This window comes from Patella vulgata, chromosome 1 (assembly GCF_932274485.2).
Source record: "Patella vulgata chromosome 1, xgPatVulg1.2, whole genome shotgun sequence".
Lineage (NCBI taxonomy): Eukaryota > Metazoa > Mollusca > Gastropoda > Patellidae > Patella > Patella vulgata.
In genome coordinates, this window is record NC_065879.2 from 79,765,974 (window position 1) to 79,784,680 (window position 18,707).

Consider the following 18,707-nt stretch of genomic DNA (forward strand, 5'->3'; position numbering starts at 1 on the left):
TAGGGAGAAATCGACGATTGTGACCGACGCATCCAGTACCGAGAGAGGCGTGGGCACGGTGCGTTGTATGAATTAGCTCTAGAATTTATCCATTAACCTAGTACGCTTTCCGCCAAAATAAGATAAAAAGAGTTATGTTAAACTTGAAAATGAAATTGAATTAAAATTAAATTAATCTTGTAATGGTTATCTTGTAATTGCAAGATAATCAGAATTTTTTTTTTTTTTTTCATTTGATTGTTTAAAATTGTATTTATTTTGAGAATATTTATACAATATAAAAAAGAATAGGATACAAAAACAAGCCAAGTAGGCTTATATTAATTTGCTTCCTTATGGTTTGGGTGTATAATATATGTACACATTCAAATAATATATAATACAGACTAAAACTAATTACATTATTTTAGTTATGGTACAAATAAGTATATAAGTAATTTTGAATAAAGAAATAAATAAAATAAAAAATAAATCAATAAAAATAAAAAAATAAATAAAATAAAAAATAAAAAATAAATCAATAAAAATAAAAAAAATAAATCAATAAAAATAAAAAAATAAATAAAAAAAAAATAAATAGAAGAAAAAATATAAATTTAAAAAAAAAATAATAATAATAAATAATTACAGAGTAAAGCGTTTTGTATGTTTAATATATTTGTAAAGAGTTTTAAAAATATCAGTGTTGAATGTCTGGAGATAATTCGGCATTACCATAGAGTAGGCAAGTAATATTTCTAAAATATATTGGTAGTAAATGAATGGTATTATTGCGATGGAGTATCTGGTTTGGACAGTAGAGTAAAAGGTTTTCATTGATTTCAAGGTCGAGATCACAGTCACATCGAGGATTGTTATATAGATGTATAAGGATCTTATGGTACCTTAAATCACTTTCGTTACTACGCAGTTTGCAATGGATAATTTGAAATTATCGTTCACCATAGAAAAACAGTTTGTTAACTTTGGGAAATAAGGTTGGATACAGTCTAGTTTTAAAATCAGACACAGACGAGGCCTTTTTTATTTCATTATCTAAATTATTCCGCGTTTATATAAATATTAGTTTTACATCTGATTTGTGTAATGTGGTCGGAGTAACGTATGTTGTAATGGGTTGTTGGAAGAGGTAATTGGCGGAATAAGTCAACAAAGATGACTGGGAGCTATGTTATTTAAAGGGACTATCCCGAATTGAACAGAGTCTCAAAATTAAAAGTCCGAGTACGTATGAAAGTTAAGCGCCAAAATATAAAGAAATGGTGTATTTACCCTGTCTCAAAATTTCAGCTCGAAATATTGAGTCATTTGGGCGTGAACGTCAAAACTGCTTATCCGGACACGTAACCCTTTTAAGATTTTGGGTCAATTCTTTCGTTGGGTGACCTGATAATCGATTCCCGTTTCTTTAGAGGTTTATACAGTGAATGACCCATGTGCTGTACTTGATAACGAAAGGTAAATTTCACCTACACATTATTTTTTATAAATAAAAGGCTGGTTTTATCTAGACACTGCATAATACAGCTTTGGGCACCGGTCCCCACTTCCAGATTAAAACTGACGGGTTTAAGTTGTTTGAAAACGTATCAAATATATTGAGTTAGTTGCTCGGCCCTAAGGTACGGGATTTTAAGTGGTTTTAACACAAAATTAACCAGTTTTATTCTCCAAAATATTATCGGGATTGGCCCTTTAACATTTTATAAAACATTATTAATTTATGAGCGTGACGTCGCACTGATAAAGATGAGAATCCGGATTCGGTATAAAGTGCAGTGCAGTATTACGAGGCAAGCCAACTATCGTTCGTAACGCGTCTAGTGGAGTTTTTCTAATTTTTGTGAAATTATTTCAGTGGTATTATTTCAGACTATAATTATCAGCATAATCAAATATGGAAAGAATAAAAGAATTATACAAAATACTCAATGATTTACGCGATAGTCTAAATTTTAAACTTCTCAGACGTGATTTTCCTATTTACAATGTTTGTTAAAAATAACACCTAAGTGTTTATGGGTTTTTGCATCATATAATGGGATATCGTTAAAAGAGGCGAAAAGAAAGTTGGGCTGTTTTTTTTTCTACTAAATGTAAGACTGATATTTTTTTCTGGGTTGAATTCGACCTTCCACTTTTCTGACCATGAATTTTCTTCAGATCATTATTCAAGGCACTAAGGGTGTCGGTGGGATTATCTATAACCAAACATAACGAGGTATCATCTGCGAATAATCTTAATCAGGAGATAACTTAATAACGTTAATAAAAATAAGAAAAAGGAGCGGTCCCATGCAGTACGGACCCATTGGGTACGCCGGAATATATATTTTTAAAAGCTGAGGAATCATTATTAATAATAACTGACTGCTTTCTCGTGGATAAATAACTTTTGAGGAGATCTAAAACACCATTTCTAATTCCAAGTGAGTTTAGTTTGTGTATCAAGCCACACCCTATCAAATGCCCTTTTTATATAAAAAAAATATAGCTTTTACCTCACGTCCTTTGTCTAAACAGAAAGAAACATGGTTGTACATATCAGTGAGTTGGTAAACAACACAATCATTTTATCGAAACCCAGACTGGTACATATATATAATTTTATTAGTATGAACGAAGTTATAAATATGCTTATATATTATTTTTTCAAAAACTGTACCCAAGGAACTTAGTAGTGATATTGGTCTGTAATTAGAACATAAATGTCTATCGCTTTTTTTTTAAATTGGTATGACGTGGGCCAATTTCCAACAATCAGGGAAGATGGATTTCGATATAAGCAGATTGAATAATCTTAACAGTGGGAAAGCAAGAAACTTTGAAACATTTTTTAAAATAACATTATTAATTTTGTATGGACTTGAGGCCTTTTTACCCTTTAGAAATTGATACAAATGGGTCGCAACGTATATAATAATGTAATGTGAATGTATATAAACTGAATTATATTCAATCGTTTCTGTTTTTACTATAATTTCTAATCAGTTATTTTCGGCGAAATACGCCAGAAGTTTTAATTAATACCACTACGAGATTATATTTTGTCACAGTATTTTTGAATACCCTCTTTAACTGCCGTTAGTAATAAAGAAGTCAATATTTTTTAAGGTGGTTTTGTGGAACAACGGGATGAACCTGCTATAAAAGGTTGCTTGTAGGGATTTTTATGTAGTTTAGGTATCCAATATAACAAGGGCAGATCTGTTTAGGTATCTCCACATGGAGTACCAAATGAAGTGAGTACAGATCTGTGATTGGATATAATTTCATCCTTACTAAGAGTAGAGCGTTTATACGTAGCACTTTCGATTGATTTCCCGAAACTAGGTTCTTTGAACAGACAGTCATAATAATGTTGTTTACATATAAACACTATGTTATTGGGCGCTTTGTCAGCCGGAAGAATGACATACTTGTCATGTAAGGTGTTGAGATTTTCAACAATGCCAACATCATTGAAAATAGAATTAGGCCTAGTGCATGTAAGTTCTTCGTTTTAGTAAACGACTGATAGACTTAGTCCAATCTGAGAGAGTATCAGAGATAACATCTTCCCTCTTGGCCCATGCTCTAGCGTAGTCCTATACGGCATCCATAATAAGTTTGAAATTTTGATCCCATGAAAATTTTTGCGGTTCCCGGTATTTGGGTCCTACAGTCAAACCAGTAAAGAACACAGTCCCGAAAAGTAAGCCAGCTCCCACAAACAAGGCACGTTGAGTCCCAAAAGGTAAACCAGTAAATAAGCCCCCCCCCCCCCCCCCGTGCCTAACACCATCAAAAAAGATTGTAAACAAAAACAACAAACACCAATAATGTCGGTTTGTTACTGTCTTATAAAGGTTATTAAAGTTACAATTTCATATTTTCTAAGAAAGTCAAAACATAATTATTTCTATGTCTTTTGCTCAATAGGTTGTCAACTCACTATTATACGATCATAGGTGTCATTCTCACACTTAAAACTCATTTACACCGGAAATTTTACACCGGAAATAATAACACAATTACCTCCCAATTACCTCCCTTGTTTTCTGTTCTCCACCATGGAGTAGTTATCTTCAAATGTTGGAATGATATTTTTGCCAATTTCTCAACTGGCAATAGTGAATTATAGGATTAATAGGATTATTCTTTAACAAGGTAGGTATGTTTATAGATACCATCAATTTTAAGGCTTTATTTTAATCAATTTTAAAAATATTACTTAAAAATATGAAATTGCAACTTTAAATCATTAATCCAATCATTAGTGAAGCCTAGTCCCGGACCTTCAGAAAACGACCAGTGACACAACAGTGACACTTCTCTAATCAGGACATTAACGTTGTGTACTTCTTTACTAAATGATCAATTAACTCTGGAGCACTTTGCTGGTATAACTATGTTTATACATGTATATCTCTATAACATCCATAATACAAAGCTTATACATGTATACAAGAAACTGCACACACAGCTATGACATCAAACATAAACTGGATATAAGTCTCTATCCCTTAGCTTGTGTTTTGTGGCGTTACGCTATTCTTTCTAGATCTACATGGTGATCATCCTCGGCAACTAAGCCTAGGTATGTCCCTCTAGGTACATTGTATGTTGTCTCTATCCCAGCTTCGAAGCCGATGAGGGTGTGGGTATCCCTTCGTCCAAGAACCTCGCATAATGTCGGTATCCCGACCTCTAAGCTGAGGCGGCTATATGTTCCTCTAGGAACGCCAATGGTATCTAAATGATGTCTGAAGTGGATTTAATTGCGCCCGCCCTTTAATTTATGTCAAACGTTTGGCTACGTCGGCTATTAGGGCGGGACTATTACCATTTTTGAGTAAGTGTTTCCTGTGGGCACACGTTTTCATCAACATTGTTTATTTAATTGGACTAATCTGCCCACGAGATGACTGGACACCAGTAATCTATTTCAAGAAATTGATGGTGGCAGGAACTGTCAGTGAGTTAGTCTAAGAAAGTTGAATCTTGGAAATACCTACTTAGTCTGCAGTTCTCTTTGTCACCCATGTGTTTAACCACTTCAATACATTACAGGACACCTTTCATAGAACTAGAATAAACCCTATAGTATTATAAATATCCCACATTTCATTCCATCTTCTCTTAAAGATGCATTATGTAAGATTCGATAAAGAGCTGACAGTAAATTTTAAGAGTTTTTTTTTTTTGAGGGGTGGGACGATATTTTGGGAAAATAGAAATAAAGCAAGACTCGGTGCGTCGGAAGATCATTTGCAAGACTGAAATTGGGTGCATGCTATAAAAAGGTGTGGGGTGTAAGATATCAGGTGATGTTAGATTTAAAAAAAAAACACACACACACGTCGAAACACGATTTGCAGAAGGTCATGACTAACGAAAGCCGTCGCCTGTCCAACCTAGTGGGTTTTCTCCGGGTCCCCCGGTTTCCCCCCACTGCTAAAGACCCCTATGCGCAAGCGAATTATTGAAATAAAATTAAAACCATGTTAGTCCCGAAATGACCTAGTTTGTGTCGAGTGGACGTTAAACCCCATTTCTCTCTCTCTCTAACGAAAGCCACCAACAGCCATAATGAAAAATAGCGCGATTGAGTGAGTTTCCATTGGGATAATTCAATTAAAGATGTTAATCACGTCATTATGTTACGTGGTGTTTAATACAAGGCTGATCCCCCACCTTGAAGATAGGGGTAATATAATTGCGCTTGTTGGTCGTTTTGTTGATAAAAAAGTAAGAATCCACGGAGAAGAAGTGTAGTTGAATTCAGCAAGGAAAGTAATTAGTGGTGCTACTCCAAATAGAAAAATACAGTTACCTCCCTTATCAAGAAGTTTGGGCATAGTTCTCCGGATCACTCGACATCGATTAGTCTTGCTCTATTAGCCTTAATATGTTGATTGCCGTGGTCAGTTTTGATGATCAAGACTATTCTCACTTGGAAAAGATGGGCGTGCAATTTGAATAATGGCAGCATGTGGATGATTCCAGATTTCTGTTTGAATATTATGGTAAATATTAGCAGGTTTCTATATTCTGTTCTGCACAATGCTAATTCAGTTTAAAAACCCTTTAATTGTTATAGAATTGAAAATAATAACCGAAAAATCGTGTTATTTTCTGGGGCGGCATGGCTACCGGAATTTTTTGCTATCCACGGTCTTTCTGGTGTTCTTTAAACCAGGGCCCGTGAGAGTGGGGGGCAGCTGGGACACTGTCCATGGGTCTAAAAGGGCCCAGAGGACTGCTGAGTAATGTTTTAAAAACAATTTTTTGGTATAACAAACCACACTGCTACTTGACTCTAAAGTTAAAGTAGAAACCGGTGACTTTTCTGAATGTGGGTACCTAGTGGCGTGGGTAGGAAAAATAAAAAACTATAAGCCACCTGCCCGGGCCTCCGCATTGCGTGGGGCTCTTGTCACCATTGGGGTATCTGCACCCAGGCATGTAATCAGACCTCGACCAGGCCTGTAGAATGTTAGTACCAATCAAGCGCGACTAGTAGGTCTGGCGTTTTAAGCATCAAAGCATGACTTGGCACGGTACATACTGTTAATTTTGATGAGGCTATTGATGAGTTCGCTTCCAAGTGTATATGAAAATTTCGGTTTGAATCCATTTCATTAGGATTTTGGGTGTTGAAAAAAAAAATAAATGATGTGATGAAAATATTTTGGCGTCTGATGATCACGTTTTTTTTGTTTTTCCCAAGCCTGGAAATAAGGCACCTGTCACAGACAATGTCAGACACAAATGCAGGCTTTGTCATACACAAAACCCGTCTTCATTAGCCCAGTTTAGGAGCAGAACAGTAGGACGTTAAACCCCATTTCATTTCATTTTATACACAAAACCTCTGGTGCCTGTCATTTTGTCCAGCACTGATTTGTCTTTTTTATTGATATTATTAAAGGCTCAATACCACTCTTGTTGTAACTGAATAATATGTCCCAATCTTTATTCTGGTCAACAAATTGTACTATTTTAGAATATTTCAATTAATTGATGATACAAATTTCATCTTAACACACCTTATTTAAAAATTTTGAAAAATTCAACATAATGGTTTGAAACGTCTAACGTAAGCCTTTTCAAATGAAACTTCGATTTAAAAATATTTTCGAACCCTCTGGACAAGTAAAATAGGATGTTATGGATAATTTACACAACATGTAGGACACTTAAACATCTAGTACTTAGATAGAGATATTATTTATTTTCTGGAGCTTTCAAGCCAGCAAGATTATTGTACCTTTAATACATGTCCGGCACTAAGTTGAAAAATGTCAGGTACTATTTCATTAGTGCCTGACATTTTGTCAGGTACATCTAAAACTGTTATTTCCAGATCTGGTTTTTCCATTTGTTTGCTTGCTTAAAATTTTTTGTCAAAGTACATCTAATTATTATTACAAGTCGAAATGTTACAATACAAATAATTAGACTTTTAATCATTAATGATCACGACTAAGACATAAATGATATGTCACGTTGGGATAATATTTGAACCATTTTAAAGCGAAATTGATTCACACTTTAGAACTTTTGCAATGAATGGCTATATAATTTCATAAGATTAAGTCCCGAAGGGTCCCAATTATTACACCAGTAAAACTAAAACGTAGTACATGTATTTGTTATATGTCATATGTTGTTGAGTTAAATCTCAGATGTATTTTTGCAAAATGACTTCCAGTTAGATATATGCCAAAATAACACTAGAGACATGTGTTTTTCAAATATTTTCGAGCTCGGTGTGGCGAAGGGAGGATCCAGTCGTAAGGCCTTGCTTTAAACTAACTCCATGTGGACAACTGATTTTCAGCAAAAAAAAAAATAATATACTTCATTTGGAATATCTGTTCTTTACTTATTTTTTACATTGTCATCACCCATGTCTGTTGGTCGGTCCAAGTGGACGTACTACAGTCCAACCTTAAGGTTGGGTCTAAATATTAAGGCCAACTGCAAATTTCATCAACATCATAAGTTGTAAATAGGTTTAGGGCACGTGATTGTTGACGAGATTGTGGGTAAGGGTTAGGTCTAGGGTTAGTACTAGCCTTGTTTAGATTCTGTGACCGTTGGCATTAATATTTGATTTAACCCCAAGCTTACATCAGGAAGCTCTCGGTGAAATTTTTTATAACGTGGTTGAGCCCAAGGAGAAAAATTGACAATTATAATTGTGGAATCTTGTGAATGCGATACAGAACAGACTTCTTAGAATATTTCAAGACTGATTGAGATTGTTGATTAAAGCAGCAGGTAGAATCTTATCTAATTCCTAAATTTTCAGGTTGTGAATTTTAAATGTTTTTTACTGAGTTATCTTTCCATTCCCATTTTGACTGTTAACGCCTCATTTTCTCTGAAATGACAATGTTTGTGAATATGGGTCTCAGGTTTCTAGTATTTTCTAACCAGGTTTCAGTGTTGCAGAACAAAATCATCTAGTTCTATGGATGGGACAAAAACTTTCATCCAGTGTATTATACCATTTGTAGCACATTAAAGATGCTTTGGCAGTTGGAAATCAAAATAAAAGTAGGCCACCGTGTGAGCAAAATAGCAACACCATAAGGCATAAGGTCATCCTCATTAGCCTGATTTTATGCAGAAAAGTAAAAAGTTAGAGCCCATTTCATTTTGGATAGATGATTGATGCAAGGGAACAAACTCTGTTTGACTTCATCATTTCTATAGCTGTACACTGTAAACTTTGCATTATGGGTTGATCAGTCTGTAAAAGCACTAGGATTACTAGAGAGATGGATTTGTTTGTATGAATGTTTTAAAAACTCTCTCTCCCTTATCAGTGATGCAGGACGGAGGGCCTGGCAATGACAACTGTCTAGTCGTTCGGATGGGACGAAAAACCAAGATCCTGTGTACACATTGGCATTCATGTAAAAGATACCTTGACAGTTGGAATTCGATAAAAGAGTAGGCCGTAGTGCCGCTGTCCGGGCAAAATTTCCCACATAGCACACTGTATGTTGATGCCCGTTTTCTCTAAGCCCAGTGGAGCAAAACGGTAGGATGTTAAACCCTATTTCGTTTCATCTCTCTCTCTCTCTCTCTCTCTCTCTCTCTGTATTTGACAGTAGATATATGATAGTATTAGGTAGATAATATATATAGCCTTATTAAATATTATATATGACATTTCCTCTGATCATGTTACCTCATCAGTGAAATATCATCACTTATTTTCAACATATAATTAACATTTTTTTTTATTTACTTTTTTTTTTTACTGACATACAATATTAATAATTAATGTTTGTATGTTACTAGTTTATTGATAACAACATGTGTATGGAAACATTTTATTGAGGTGTATAGAAACAGTTTATCAACAAGGAAATGTGTATGGAAACAGTTTATTGACAACCACATGTGTATGCAAACAGTTTATTGACAACCACATGTGTACCGGTATGCAAACAGTTTATTGACAACCCCATGTGTATGAAAACAGTATGTTGACAACCACATGTGTATGGAGTGGTCCCAGAAGAAATAACATGATTTTTTCGGGATACTTTCTCAAAATGGCTGCAGTACTGGAAGTGCTATCGTCTGGCATAATTCTACTACTTTGCATTGTACACATAAACATGTTTTCCTCAAAATGACTGAAGTACTTGAAATGCCAGCATTCTGACATAATTCTCCTACCTCAAATTGCACATGTAAACATAGAAATAAAGATTACCATGGGTTGTTTTTCTCCAAATAGCCATAGTACTGAGTTGACGTAGATCTTAAACCCCATTGTTATAACGTTTTGTAGAAAATATATTTTAAGAATTGCAAGAAAATCGGTTAACCCTTGTGGGTTCACGTTGTGAGAATCACATAGCAGGTATCATGGGGTCCATACGGACCCCAGTTATAATTCAAGTTTTGACGTACAGATATATTTGAATTAAAAGGCAGTGGTTTGGTTTTTATTTGCATTCATATTTGACATCTGAAAAACAACTAAATTATTATCCAAAAACATTTTAGTGGCATATGGAAAAGATTTAATAATTCTCACCAAATTGCTACTTTGTGTACTATGTGATAAAAAGGTTAAATGGCAATTCACGCTTGATACAAAAACCATTCAATATTTGGAATTCATCATTTAATTTTTGGTATTTGTAACATGCAGATGCTAAAAGAGGGAATACTCTGGCATACGCAATATGGTATCAGGCAACAAACACATTAGCAAAATCACTACTGTGCGTTATAAGTTAGGGGTCCGGTTGAACCCCTTGTTCCCTTCAAGCGTTGGTCCTGATTCGCATGTAACATAACTCTGCATGTGGGAAGCAGATAAATATCGATCTCTTTGCTACGTGTAAATATGTATTGGAGACAAAGTCACTAAATTTCAGAAAGTTGTACCCAGTAGTTATAACAAAACACTATAAAACATGTGCACGGGGTCCAGGGAGACCCCACATGAACCGACAAGGGTTAAACATACATTATGCAAGAGCTAAATCTGCCTATTGCAGGTCTTTCGTTAGGCCTGAAATGTTATATAAACTATTAATTAGACATTAATTAACATATCCAGACCATAATCAACTCTAGATGGCATCGCTAGCCTGCGATCTTTAGTGGATTTTGAGCCGATTTACTGCATAACTTTCCTTCATGATTTAACAATTAAATGGATAATCGAGACTATGCTGTTTATCGTACTGACTTTAGTAATGAAGATCGAGGCTAGGCAAAAATTTCAATCGCTTAGTTCTCGGTTCACAGTGGATCAATTTGAATGAAATTTTCAGCAAATTGGCTTTACATTATCTAGTTTTAAATTATTATAGTGCGAACTGCCAACTCATTATCGAATCTCCCATAATGTATCTTTAAAAGGAATTTATGGAGGATATCATGTAAGAATATATCCCATTGCTAGAATGTTTTTTAGAGAATATATTTTAAGAATTGTGTGAAAATAGGTTATAGAGAATTTATAGAGAATATATTTTAAGAATTGTGTAAAAATAGGTTAAACAGAATTTATAGAAAATATATTTTAAGAATTGTAGGAAAATAGGTAAACAGATTTTATAGAGAATATATTTTAAGAATTGTAGGAAAATAGGTTAAAGGCTCAATACCACTCTTGTTGTAACTCAATAATATGCCCCAATCTTTATTCTGGTCAACAAATTGTACTATTTTACAATATTCCAATTAATTGATGATACAAATTTTATCTTAACACACCTAATTTAAAAAATTGGAAAAATTCAACTAAATGATTTGAAAAGCCTGTAAACCTTTTCAACTGTGACTTGGATTTTAAAATATTTTCGAACCCTCTGGACAAGTAAAATAGGATTTAATGGATAATTTACACAACAGGTAGGACACTAACACATCTAGTACTTAGAATAAGGCTATTTTTTATTTTCTGGAGCTGTCAAGCCAGCAAGAGTGTTATTGTCCCTTTAAACAGAATCTATAGAGAATACACATTAAACATACATTATAGCTAAATCTGTCTATTGCAGGTCTTTCTTTAGGCCTGAAATATTATCTAAATTATTAATTAGACATTAATTAACTTATCCAGACCATAATCAACTCTAGATCTCATCTCTAGCCTGCGATATTTACTGGATTAGGATCCAATCTGCTACTCAATGCTCATTCCTGATTAAATCAAAAAATGGATAATCAAGACTATGCTTTTTTATCGTACCGACTTTAGTAATGATGATCGAGGCTAGGCCTAAAACTCACTCGCTAATATCAAATTAACTTAAATTTTCAGCAAATTCCCTTGACATTATCTATTTTTTAACTATATTGTGAGAACAGCCAGATCTTTATCTAATATCCAATAATGTATCTTTAAGAATTGTGTGAAAATTGTTAAAACAGAATTTATAGAGAATATATTTTAAGAATTGTGTGAAAATAGGTTATAGAGAATTTATAGAGAAGAGAACATGTTTTAAGAATTGCGTGAATACAGGTTAAACAGAATATATTTTAAGAATTGTAGGAAAATAGGTTAAACAGAATCTATAGAAAAACTATGGTTAGTATGTATATCTACATCTGTTTCATACTGTCACAGATACTAATATTTATTACGATAAATTTTAATATTCACTTGATAAAATATCACATTAACATATATTTCATTTTTCTCTAATGACAGACCATTAATATATCTTTAATATAATATGTAAGTCTGAGCATCGAAATATGATTAACCTTTAGTGAGGATGGTATATATCATTTCAACTTATTCTCTTCTCTTCAAATCCAATGGGTTTTCTGTATAAGTTGAAGTCAGAATATTGTGGTTCAGGTATGTAAGAAATGGTATTGGATGTTCGAGAAAGAGATAGCATATACTGCCTAATGCACGTGACCTTCCACTACTTACAGCTAAATGAGAGGTGGTACTAGGTGAAAGAGTAAAGCATATACTGTCTCATGCACTAAACCCTTAACTAATTACTGCTAAATGAGAAGTGGTATTAAGTGTTAAAGAAAGGGTAAAGCATATACTGCCTCATGCACAAAACCACCCACTACTTACAGCTAAATGAGAAGTGGTGTTCAAGAAAGAGTGAAGCATATACTGCCTCATGTACTGTAACCATCAAGTACTTACTGCTAAATGAAAAGTGGTATTATATGTTCAAGAAAAGGTAAAGCATATACTGCCTGATGTACTAGACCATCCACTACTTACAGCTGAATGAGGAGTGGTATTAGATGTTCAAGGAAGAGTAAAGCATTTACTGCCTCTACTTACTGCTAAATGAGAAGTGGTGTTAGATGTTCAAGAAACGGTAAAGCATATACTGCCTGATGTACTAGACCAGCCACTACTCACAGCTAAATGAGGAGTGGTATTAGATGTTAAAGAAAGAATAAAGCATATATTATGTATTAGACCATCCACTACTTACAGCTAAATGAGGAGTGGCATTAGATGTTCAAGAAAGAGTAAGCATGTTTAGAATGAAAGTAAAATCTTAGTGTATAGAAGTCTGTGTTTTAAAAGGAAAATGTAAAAAATGGAGCAGGATCATGTAATCAGTGCTAAAGGTAGGCTGAATTTTAATATCATAATTTACGGCCTGACAATTTTCCAAAGCTATGCCATTCCCCCTGCCTTCATGGCTAGATAATATGGAGTCAAGGTCAATGAAATTTCAATCCAGGAAATACATGTATATATAAACACACCCACACACACACACAATCACAATAAATTATATACCAAGTATAATTTGAATTGATGTTTGAAATTTCCAGCTATGTTTCCGTTAAAGCGATAATTTCATATTTTCTAAGAAATTCAAAACATAATTATTTCTATGTCTTTTGCTCACTAGGTTGTCAACTCACTATTATTCGATTATAGGTATTATTCTCCCTCTTAAAAATCCTTTGACCCCGGAAATAATAACACAATTACCTCCCTTGTTTTTCTATTCCCCCCTATGGAATAGCTATCTTCAAACGTTTGAATTTAAAGTTGAAAATTATATTTTTGCCAATTTCTCAACTGGCAATAGTGAATTATAGGATTAATAGGATTATTCTTTAACAAGGTAGGACTGTTTATAGATACCATCTATTTTAAGGCTTTATTTTAATAAATTTTTAAAAATATAACTTAAAAATATGAAATTGCACCTTTAAGGTTTGACAAAATTTAATTTCAGATTTTCTTTTTTCTAGGTTTTTATTTTTTTTAATAACAACATGTAACATTGTAGTTTTATTCAAGACATCATACTGAGGACTTATTTTGAATTTTATAGAAAATAATATGTGTGAGTTATGGACAGGGACGCCCCCTTGAGTTTTTACGCCCCCTCGCAAATGGCAAAAAACTATGTGGTTTAAATGCTTAACCAGTATCAAACATATACCTTGTGTCAGATATGCTACATATCGACTCTAGCATATTCTACACAGTCCAATATTACCTGGCAGCACTGGGAGCCCCCCCCCCCCCCCCCACATATAAATATTGATTTTGGGGGGGGGGGGGCCCGAATATCTTGTTCCTGATGCAAAATCATGGATCACCACGCCCCTGCGCACAACAGGGAGGGCACCACCATGCCCACCCACCCCCAGCTGACCTTAGTCCAGATAGGCAGATGGGCCATTTTTTTTTTGCCATGTGGGCCGTTTTTATTTTTGGAGAAAATGGGGCCGACAAATAAATATTCAACTGAGTCATTTAAAGTTTACATCTATACTTGCTATTTTTTTTTTACCTGACTGAGGGTAATAATTGATTTTCTAATGCTGAGTGGGTCAATTTTTTAATGATTTGGATAGGCTAAATTTAATTTCCATCTCTGACCAATCTAGTATATCAAATTCTGTCGCAGTTTTAATGAAATGAAATGGGGTTTAACATCCTACAGTTCTGCTCCTACTGGGTTAATGAAGACAGGCATATGCCATGCAGTGTGTTGTGAGGAAAATTTTGCCTGGACAGCAGCGCTACAGCCTACTCTTTTATCGATTTCCAACTGCCAAGGGATCTTTTATGTGCATGCCAATGTGTACACGGGACCTTGGTTTGTTTTTTTTTTATCCCTTCCAAATGACTAGACAGATGTTCTTGTCAGGCCCTCTGTCCTACACAATAGGTTTTAGTTCAAGTTTTTAAATTCAAAACAAGACATTATTTTATCAAGAACCTGAAGAACTGAAAATAATTTTTTATATATATATACATTATTAATATCTGAAGACCCCTATAGAAGGCTGACAGCTAGCTTATATGATTTAATGTATGTCAGAATGAAGTAAAGTGGAGAATTTTTTATCTGGACGGATTTTTTAATTTATTTATGCATTTATCTACCGTAAACAAATAAGTACGTGTACTTTATTTACTTTAATATATATATATATATATAGAACTAAAGTATTTTTTTATGTCATGGTTTTTGTTCCATCTCCTGGGGAGGTTGGATGGCCGAATGGTTAGCATGTGCCCGCTGTATCATAAAGCCTGTCATTTAGTCAACTGGCGTGGTCTCGAATCCCCGGTTGTACGTGACAAGGAGTAGGGGCGCCTGTCCAACCTCGTGGGTTTTCTCCGGGTCCTCCGGTTTCCTCCCACTGCCAAAGACCCCTACGTGCAAGCAAATTATTGAAATAAAATTAAACCATATGTTAGTCCCGAAATGACCTAGTTTGTGTCGAGTGGACGTTAAACCCCATTTCTCTCTCTGTTCCATCTCCAGTTGATTGATTAAATTTAAAAATTTTGAACTAAAATTTAAATTAGTTTTGATATTCGAAAAAAAAACAAAAAAACATTCATGATACTCAGGACAGCTGTCTTAGTCGTTCGGATGGCACGAAAAAAACGAGGTCCTGTGTACACATTGACGTGCACGTAAAAGATCCCTTGGCAGTTGGAATTCGATATAAGAGTAGGCCGTAGTGCCGCTGCTCGGGCAAAATTTCCCTCATAGCACACTGCATGGCATATGTCGTCTTCATTAGCCCAGTTTAGGAGCAGAACAGTAGGACGTTAAACCCCATGACTATTTATTCATTTGGCCTTCGTCCAGGTTAATGATCCTCGGGCGTTCCGAGTAGAAATGACAACTTAAAATAAATAGGTTCTGCCTTAGTCAAGATTTTTTCCACAGACATTTTAATTGTTTCCACCTAAATTTAGAGTTTTTCCATTCACATTCCCAGTAGAAATGACAATTAAAAATTAAATTGGTTCAGCTTAAAGTAGCTAAGTCTCTAACTCAGTATTATCCAAATTCCAAAGTCTTTGACATTGAAAACACGAATTATTTGTCAGTTTAAATCAACTTCTGATATCCAATATTTAAGACAAAATAAACATTTTACCATAATGCGTTTCAGCGCCATTTGTAACAAGGGACTCGAAGAACGAGGCAAGACATATTTCACAAGTCATGTCAAATGGTGACATCATATTCTTATCTGGAGAGCATGTGCAATAAATACTTTCGATGTAGACTGGAATAATCAGACACTAGAGATTGCCATTCGATTGAGACTTCTGGCGTATTAGAGTAAAAACAGAAATGATTTAATGTAAATCAGTTTATATACATTCATATTACATTATTATATGCGTTGCGAGTTAGTTAATAAGGTTAGTTAATTGTTTTAGACGATAGCGCGTGCTGCAGTTGGGTGTCCCTCGCTAGTTTTTGAGCGACGTTTACTACGAAATAAATTTCAGGATGTCATATTTTTCCTTTCGTATATAAATCGAAACGGAGTATGATATGAATGTCGGTCTTTGCTGAAAAATGTATCGAAATATGACCCGAAAAATACGGTAATTTGGGGGGAATTTGAAACAGGTACCGATCGACAGTAGTCGTCACACTTTCATTCTATGATATTACGATGTCATGTAATTTTGTAAGAATATTATTGACATAAATTTTAATACCGTACGGGAATTAAGCATGAAAAATAACGAGGTGAAGATATTTTTTTATTACGTATAAATTTGAATATTTTGTTGACACGTGATTCTTAATTGTGGTTTGAAAACGTCTGCTTAAATAACGATAAGAGTTATGCCCCTTTATTTTCGGGAAAAAAATGTCCGACAAGAAAAATTTTGAAATCCCATCACTGGTTGCGACCCATTTGTGTCAATTTCTAGGTCCCAAATATTAGCGATTTAGCTCCTTTAAATAGAGAGTTTTTACTTGGACATTCCCAGTGGATATGACAACTAAAAGTTAGATTGGTTTGGCCTCAAATAGAGAGTTTTTCCTCAGACATTCCCAGTGGATATTACAACTAAAAGTTAGATTGGTTCAGCCTCAAATAAAGAGTTCTTCCTTTAAGGTATATCTAAGTTAATGATCTCTGGCATTGTCAGTGAATAATGATAAATAAAAATTAAATTAGCTTAGCCTAAATAAAGATTTTTCATTGGACACTCCCAGTGGATATGACAAATAAAAATTTTATTGGTTCAGCTTAAATCGAAAGTTTTTCCTTGGATATTCCAAGTGAATATGAAAACTAAAAATTAAATTGATTCAGCCTAAATCGGAAGTCTTTCTTCGGTCATTCCCAGTGGATATGTCAAAGATATGATCAAAATGATTTAGAGTATATATGACTACAGCCGTACACATTTCATACTTGTGGTCATTTTATGGACATAGACCAAGATTTTAAAATTCTGCCACCGTCAAAACAAATAAATAAAGAACCAAAAAAATGTCCATGATGACAAATATTGGTCGAGGGAAAAATCTATTATAAATCAAATAAATAAACACAATTTGGGCAAATAAGAGACTGGACATTTCCGTTTTCTTGTTCCAATTTGCCCAAGATAAAAAGACAACCAATTCACCTGTTATTTTTACAGGCAGGAAAACAAATATTATAATCGTTCGTACTTTGTTTGTTTTTCTCAGCTTATGATACAGATTGCGATCTCAATGTTATTTACAGAGATAACTATCGATGAGGACGTTCAACATACCGAGGATTTTTTTCATATGATGTCTTTTGTTGTTTTTTGACCAGTGGTCACTAGTGGTCATTCTGTATTATAGATGTGTGCCAATACTGGTTTGAGTAACATTGTCATTACTGAGGGGAATAACCTATGCTACTGTCCAGAACAAAAACCATTTAAGACTTGATGTTGCTAAAAAAAAAAAAATCATATCCTTGGTACTTTTTGTTCTGTATTTTATTTTTTGGGGGTTTAGGGGGTATCACTTATAGCAAGTAGTTATTCAGTTGCTAATACGGGTTTGAGTAAATATTGTCATTGCTGTGGAGAATATAAATTATCTATGCCACTATCCAGAGCAAGAAATATTTGAGGCTTCGATTGTCAATGCTGGTGAAAACTTTATACTACTGTCAAGAACCAGAGTTATTTGAGACTTGGAGTTAATGACAGTTGCGAGGGAGGAGGTGGGTGGTCATTCGATATTGTAGAAAGTTTGCCAATATTTGTTTGTATAATATTTTCATTTTTGAGGAGAATTAGATCTACTAGTCTAGAACAAGAAATATTTGTAGCATGTATTTATGGCATAAAATATCACTTTTTGCATGACACCAATCAGAATTTACTTTTTTTTAAGGACAATTTGGGTGATATGTGATGTTATTGACATTAAAAAGCAAGGGAGAGAGTGAGAGAAATGGTGTTTAACGTCCCCTCGACACAAACCAGTCATTTCGGGACTAACGTATGGTTCAATTTTATTTAAATAATTCGCTTGCGTGTTGGGGTCTTTTGTAGTGGGAGGAAACTGGAGGACCCGGATAAAACCCACAGGGTTGGACAGGCGACCCTACTCCTTGTCAGGGAATCGAAACCACCACTGTTGACTTAATGACAGGCAGGATGATACAACGCGCTCATGCTAACCATTCGCCCCCCTCCCCCCCACCCCAATTGTGATACAAATGTTATATGATTGAAATTAAAAGCACAAATAGTCGTTTAGATGAGACAAAAAACTGAGGTCCTGTGTACACATTGGCGTGCACGTAAAAGATCCCTTGACAGTTGGAATTCGATATAAGTGTAGTCTGAGTGCCGCTGTCCGGGCAAAATTTCCCTCATAGCACACTGTATGGCGTATGCCCGTCTTCATTAGCCCAGTTCAGAACAGAACAGTAGGACATTAAACCCCAGTTCATTTTAT